Below are 8,340 nucleotides of genomic sequence, written 5' to 3'. Positions count from 1 at the left end.
ATTCCAATGCCTTTATAAGGCCTTTGAAGTATTTTTTCTTCTGATGCGTTTATTTTCCACAAGAACACAGGGCAAAGAAGGAAAATGCGGAGACGCAACATAAACTAAATGGTAAGATATTACATGGAGATCTGCAAAAGGATATCTGAGGATCTGAGAAAAACCCTTAACAGCGATATATCTGTTATCCCTACACCTTGAGCTTTTATTTTCCGCAATAAACCTTGATGTGACACACTATCAAATGCCCTACGAACATCTAGGTACTGTACATCCGCCGATTCCCCTTTTATTCACGGCACATGTTATTTTTCAAGAATTCCAATAAATTGGTTTTACATGTTTTCACTTTCACAAATCCATGTTGTTAATTGCTGACTTCCTTTAGTTTTTCAAGTGCCCTGCTTTAATTTCTTCAATAATTGCTACTGATAGTTTCCTTTGGATAACGTTAAACTACCTCGCCTGTAGTCACTGCTTTCCGTCTCCCTCACTTTTTTCAATAAAGGAGTTACATTCGCTATTTTCGATGTAATGGGATTTTTTTGTCAATTCGAGGGAGTTTTGGAAATTAAAACCAACGCATAAACCATTGCAATAGCCATTTATTTAAGACACTAGGATGAAGTCCATCAGGATCCTTGGGACTTGGCAGCCCGAAGCTGCAACAATTTGCTCAGTGACACTTCACTGCTGAGTAAGAAGTCTTATAACACCAGGTTAAATACCAACATGTTTGTTTCAAACATTAGCCTTCGGAGCACTGCTCTTTCCTCGGGTGATCTCATGCACTCCTAGTTTCCCTGAAATTAAATAAATGTGATACACAATCTTAGTATCAATTCGACTATCCCTCAACCTGAATGTAAAATTCAATCATTATTATGGTCGCTCGACCTTTGTGACGATGTAATTGAGTAATTATATCTTATTGCAAAATACCAGATCAAGTATAGCTTGCTGTCCGATTGTCACCAGAATGCACTGTTATCAGAAACTATCCCGAAAACCTTCTATGACTTCCTCATCTAGGCTACTTTTGCCTATCTAACTTTTCCAGTCTATATTTAGATTCACCACACCTTTCTGACAATCTCTCCTTTTTTCGTCCTTCACCAAATCCTAATGTGTTATCATTCGGAACCTATGCATGACACCCATAAATGACTATTTGCCTTTATCATTTATCTTCTCTACCAAAACCTGGTTTCTTGAACTTAGGTCGTCCTTCTGTATTGTGATAATATTGCCATTCATTAACTGAGCTATCACTCCACCTTTTCTCTAGCGCCCTGTCCTTCCTCAATGTCACGTATGCTTTAATATTCAGGTCAAAATACATATCCTGCTCCCCCTGTAATGGTTGTCGGACCATGCTTATTTATTTGTATTTGCACTATCAGTTCATTTGTTTTGTTTCCAATGTTCCATGAATTCAGATACATAAGCTTTAGTTGTGTAATTGTATTTATTGTGACACCTCTGGCCTGATCTTCTGATTTGCTCTTAGATTTTGTACTCTGTTTCCCCTTCTGTCACGGGATGTTTACCCATTCCCATAGTACTATTCTATCTTCTCCCACGTCTCTTTGCTTTACCCCATCTTCCAGAATTTGCTCCTTTGCCTACATTATTTCGATTAAAACCATATCTATTTCTTCAGATATGAGCCTCGCTAGAACCCTGTTCATGCGATATCCCATCCCAATGATATGCTCCCAAATTCCTCAGTACTGGTGCACGTGTCCCCTGAGCCAGAAGCCACATCTGCCACATAAGCCTTCGATCCAGATAGCCACTCTCTAATTGTATTCACGCTATGCCAATCTACATGTGCCTCACATAATTACCTTTGTGGTTCTACGGTTTCAGTTAGTGCCTTGCACATCATCCTCTCTATGGCGAATCTCTTTATTAAACCTACCTATATCGGTGCCACTTCCATGGACCACGACCACCGTATCCCCCTCCCCTACTGCAAGTACCTTAACAGGACTAAGCAGACACCTCGAAAGTCAGAGGATGACGCGTCTTTGTCACTCTCTTCTTGAAAAGGTTGTGAAAGCAGACTGTTTGAATTTGCTTCAGGAAAAGATGGATAGATGCTTGGTATGAAAGGGAGTGAAAGGTAATCAGGGATATGCGGAGTGCATATTTGCCATTACTATCAGATCTTATTAAATGGTGGAGCAGACTGGGGGCCGAATGCCCTTTCCCTGCTCATTGTCCGTATGCTTGCATGTTCGTATGGACACTGGCACTGTACAGGCAACACGGCCATTTAGACTCGCGCTTTCCCATTGCAGAGAACATGTCTACCACCCTAACAATACTCCTGTCACTATCATATTCCTATTCACTTACCCCATTTGAATGGCAACCATTAGCATGGTTCTGGTTAACCCGTTCATCCAGCTTGTAGTTCAGCTCCTCATCCAAACAGATAGCAAATAACTTGTACTTGTTGAACAAAGCTATTACATTCTGGTTCCTCTTACTGATCTGGCTGACAGTCATATTCTGACCACTGATCAACTCTAAGGTTCTGCCTAAACTAATGGGAGTCACTGCCTCCTGAATAATGTGCCCAGATAACTCTCGCCCTCCTCTATACCCCTTAATGTCCACAACTCAGTCGCCAGCTCAGCAACTCCGAGACAAACTTGCCTTAACTACATACACATTCTGAGATACGGTTGTCCGGGAAATCAGTGCATTCCACAAATTCCCATGTGCTGCAGTTACACCACACCAGCAGCCTTGCCATGTATGTCTAATCTTATTTATTTCATTAGTCAATTAGTTATTACTTTACACAGATAAAGTAGTAGAAAATTGCACTAACCTAACTTGTAGAGAAGAAAGGAAACTCATTAACCAGATGAGACTGAAACAAAGAGAAAAAGCTGAACCTCTTTGCCACTCTACCGAAATCTCACCTGAATAACATTCCCAACTCCCGACTCAATCTAAACGCCTCACTCAGACACAGTCTGCTGACTGCATACATCTTCTGCATGGCGGTTTAAGGATCATAGGCTTCCATAGAGCCTCTGATGACTTACGTCTTGCTGGGCTTTAATGGCAACTACATCGCACTGATTGGTAGATAACTATCACTACAGGCAGATTCCTCTTTACTTAGCATGTTTAGCGAACAATGTTTGCAGAGAAACAATCAACTTGTTAATCTAAATTCAAAGTTAAGAACACCTTACAAGAGATGCCCACCTGAACTAAATACTCAACTCTTCACTCAAAGTAAGTTTCGCTGAGGTGTAGTCTGCATCTGTGCACCCCTTTTTGGACATTACACATATATGAACAATGCATAATGAATAACAATAGGAAGGCAGTGCAGGTGTCTCCTGTTGTCATCTCCCTGCAAAACAGATATACCGCTTTGGATACTGTTGAGGGAAATGGCTCACCAGGGGAAGGCAGCAGCAGCCAGGCTCACGGCACCGTGGCTGGCACTGCTGCGCAGCAGGGCAGGAAGAAAATGGCTGGGCCGTAGTGATAGGGGACTCAATCATAAGGGGAATAGACAGGCGGTTCTGCGGATGCAATCGAGACTCCAGGATGGTATGTTGCCTCCCTGGTGCAAGGGTCAAGGATGTCTCGGAGCGGCTGTAGGACATTCTGGGGGCGGGGGGGGGGGGGGGGCGGAGTGTGAACAACCAGCTGTCGTGGTGCACATAGGCTCCAACTATATAGGTAAAAAACGGGATGAGATCCTACAAGCTGAATTCAGGGAGTTAGGAGTTGAACTAAAAAGTAGGACCTCAAAGGTAGTAATCTCAGCATTGCTACTAGTACCAGGAGCGCGTCAGAGTAGGAATGTGAGCATAGATAGGATGAATGCGTGCTCGATAGATGGTGCAAGAGGGAGGGATTTCAAATTCCTGGGCATTGGAATTGGTTCTGGGGGAGGTGGGACCAGTACAAACCGGACGGTTTGCACCTGGGAAAGACTGGAACCGATGTCCTGCGGGAAGGGGGGGGCTGGTTGCTAGAACTATTGGGGAGGGCTTAAACTAATGTGGCAGGGGGATGGGAACCGATGCAAGAAGTTGGAAAGTAGTAAAACCGGGACAGAAGCAAAAGGAAGTAAGGGGGAAAGTATAATGCAGAGAAGCCATAGTCAAAAATCAAAAAGGGCGACAGTACAAGGTACAGTGACTGAGGGGAGCTCAGTGAATAGGCCCAGTAATACTAAAAGGAATAAAACTGGAAGTAAAAACATTAATAGTAAGCAACGCGGCAGGTTGTTACGAGACGATATGGGTTCAACGACAATGAAAATTAGGAGAAAAATGAAGAGGAAATACAAATTATGAGAGGTTACTGATCGAGATGTTAAGGTTCAAAACAGAGGTAAAAAAATAACATAAGTGTACTTTACCTGAATGCTCGTAGTATTCAGAATAAAGTAAATGAGTTGATGGCGCAAATCGTCGTGAATGACTATGATTTAGTGGCCATTACTGAAACATGGTTAAAGGATGGTCACAACTGGGAGTTAAATATCCGAGGGTATCAAACTTTTCGCAAGGACAGAGTGGATGGTAAGGGAGGTGGTGTAGCTCTGTTATTTAAGGATGACGTCCGGGCAATAGTAAGGGATGACATCGATGCTATGGAGGATAAGGTTGAATACATTTGTGTGGAAATCAGGAATAGTAAGGCGAAATATTTACTGATAGGAATAGTCTATAGGCCACCAAATAGTAACATTATGGTGGGGCAGGCAATAAACAAATAAATAACTGATGCATGTAGAAATGGTACAGGAGTTATCATGGGGGATTTTAATCTACATGTTGATTGGTTTAACCTGGTCGGTGAAGGCAGCCTTGAGGAGGAGTTTATAGAATGTATCCGCGATAGTTTCCTAGAACAGTATGTAATGGAACCTATGAGGGAACAAGCGGTCCTAGAACTTGTCCTGTGTAATGAGACAGGATTGATTCATGATCTCATAGTTAAGGGTCCTCTCGGAAGGAGCGATCACAATATCGTGGAATTTAAAATACAGATGGAGGGTGATAAGGTAAAATCAAATACTAGTGTTTTGTGCATAAACAAAGTAGATTACAATGGGATGAGAGAAGAACTAGCTAAGGTAGACTGGGAGCAAAGACTTACATAGATGTCATAGAATTTACAGTGCAGAAGGAGGCCGTTCGGCCCATCGAGTCTGCACCGGATCTTGGAAAGAGCAAACTACTCAAGGTCAACACCTCCACCCTATCCCCATAACCCAGCAACCCCACCCAACACTAAGGGTAATTTTGTTCATTAAGGGCAATTTATCATGGCCAATCCACTGGAGGACCCGGAGGAAACCCACGCACACACGGGGAGGATGTGCAGACTCCGCACAGACAGGGACTCTAGCCTGAATCGAACCTGGGATCCTGGAGCTGTGAAGCAGTTGTGCTATCCACAACGCTACTGTGCTGCTATTATGGTGGAACAGTTGAGGAACAGTGGAGAACCTTCCAAGCGATTTTTCACAGTGCTCAGCAAAGGTTTGTACCAACAAAAAGGAAGGATGGTAGAAAGAGGGAAAATCGACCGTGGACATCTAAGGAAATAAGGGAGAGTATCAAATTGAAGGAAAATAGATACAATGTGGAAAAAGATTGGTGGGAGACTAGAGAACTGGGAAATATTGATGGGGCAACAGAAAGCTACTAAAAAAAGCTATAAAGAAGAGTAAAATAGATTATGAGAATAAACTTGCTCAGAATATAAAAACAGAAAGTAAAAGTTTCTACAGATATTATAAAACAAAAAAGAGTGCCTAAGGTAAATATTGGTCCTTTACAGGATGAGAAGGGAATATTAATAATGGAATATGAGGAAATGGCCGAGGAACTGAACAAGTGTTTTAGGTCGATCTTCACAGTGGAAGACACAAATAACATGCCAGTGACAGACAGAAATGATGCTATGACAGGTGAGGACCTTCAGAGGATTGTTGTCACTAAGGAGGTAGTGATGGGCAAGCTAATAGCGCTAAAGGTAGACAAGTCTCCTGGCCCTGATGGAATGCATCCCAGAGTGCTAAAAGCGATGGCTAGGGAATTTGCAAATGCACTAGAGATAATTTAACAAAATTCACTAGACTTCGGGGTGGTCCCGGTGGATTGGAAATTAGCAAACGTGACACCACTGTTTAAAAAAGACGTAGGCAGAGAGCGCTTAATTATAGGCCTTCTGAAGCTTAACTTCAGTATTAGGGAAGATGCTGGAATCTATCATCAAGGAAGAAATAGCGAGGCATCGGGATAGAAATTGTCCCATTGGGCAGACGCAGCATGGGTTCATAAAGGGCAGGTCGTGCCTAAATGATTTGGTGGAATTTTTTGATGACATTACCAGTGCGGTAGATACTCGGGAGCCAATGGATATGGTATATCTGGACTTCCAGAAAGCCTTTGACAAGGTGCACACAAAGGGTTGCTGCAGCAGATAAAGATGCATGGCATTAAGGGTAAAGTAGTAGCATGGATTGAGGATTCGTTAATTAATAGAAAGCAAAGAGTGGGGATTAATGCGTGTTTCTCTGGTTGGCAATCAGTAGCTAGTTGTGCCCCTCAGGGATCAGTGTTGGGCCCACAATTGTGCACAATTTACATAGATTATTTGGAGTTGGGGACCAAGGGCAATATGTCCAAGTTTGCAGATGACATTAAGATGAGTGGTAAAGCGAAAAATGTAGAGGATACTGGAAGTCTGCAGAGGGATTTGGATAGGTTAAGTGAATGGGGTAGGGTCTGGCAGATGGAATACAATGCTGACACATCTGAGGTTATCCATTTTGGTAGGAATAACAGGAAACAGGATTATTATTTAAATAATAAAATATTAAAGCATGCTGTTGTGCAGAGCGACTTGGTTGTGCCTGTGCATGAGTCGCAAAAAGTTGATTTACAGGTGCAACAGGTGATTAAGAAGGCGAATAGAATTGTGTCCTTCATTGCTAGAGGAATGGAGTTTAAGACGAGGGAGGTTATGCTGCAATTGTGTCAGGTGTTAGCCAGGCCACACCTGGAGGATAGTGTTCAGTTTTGGTCTCCTTACTTGAGAAAGGACGTACTGGCACTGGAGGGTGTGCAGAGGAGATTCACTAGGTTAATCCCAGAGCTGAAAGGGTTGGATTACGAGGAGAGGTTGAGTAAACTGGGACTGTACTCTTTGGAATTTAGAAGGATGAGGGGGATCTTATAGAAATATATAAAATTATGAAGGGAATAGATTTGGATTGATGCGGGCAGGTTGTTTTGACTGGCGGATGAAAGCAGAACTAGGGGGCATAGCCTCAAAATAAGGGGAAGTAGATTTAGGATTGAGTTTAGGAGGAACTTCTTCACCCAAAGGGTTGTGAATCTATGGAATTCCTTGTCCAGTGAAGCAGATAGAACAATTGCTTCCCAGCTCCAGGGTTCTAGGTTCGATTCCGGCTTGGGTCACTGTCTGTGTCGAGTCTGGGTGTGCCTGGGTTTCCTCCGGGTGCTCCAGTTTCCTCTCACAGTCAAAGATGTGCAAGATAGGTGGATAGGCCATGATAAATTGCACTTAATATCCAAAATTGCCCTTAGTGTTTGGTGGAGTTACTGGGTTATGGGGATAATGTGGAGGTGTTAACCTTGGGTAGGGTGCTGTTTCCAAGAGCTGGTGGAGACTCGGTGGGCCGAATGGCCTCCTTCTGCACTGTAAATTCCATGATATCTATGATAAAGATAGATAGATTTTTGAAGGATAAAGTGATTAAGTGTCATGGTATTCGGGCTGGAAAGTGAAGCTGAGTCCACAAACTTCAGCCATGATCTCATTGAATGGTGGAGCAAGCTCGAGGGGCCCGATGTTCTACTTCTGCTCTTAGTTCTTATGTTCTTATGCCTGGCAGCCAATATCTCTTAATGACATTGGAAAGGATGAGTTACTTCACTTCTATACAGAGATATGCACTGTAAATAATGGGGTGCTATTTTGAGAGCAGAGATGGTTTGGATGCGGTCTAAAATAGGTGTTTAACATTACAAGGGAACAGGAATAAAGTAAACAGGAATAACCTGATTGTACGGACAGTGGGTGGGGTCAGTAACACAAGCACAGTGATTTAAACTCGTCGGATTTATTTTATTTTTAACTTTTTAAAATAAATTTAGAGTACCCAATTCATTTTTTGCAATTAAGGGGCAGTTTGGCATGGCTAATCCACCTACCGTGCACATCTTTGGATTGTGGGGGTGAAACCCACGCAAACACCGGGAGAATGTGTAAACGCCATGCGGATAGTGACCCAGTGCCGTGATTGAACCTGGAACC

This window comes from Scyliorhinus canicula, chromosome 13 (genome assembly GCF_902713615.1).
Source record: "Scyliorhinus canicula chromosome 13, sScyCan1.1, whole genome shotgun sequence".
NCBI lineage: Eukaryota > Metazoa > Chordata > Chondrichthyes > Carcharhiniformes > Scyliorhinidae > Scyliorhinus > Scyliorhinus canicula.
This window is presented reverse-complemented; position numbering follows the sequence as displayed.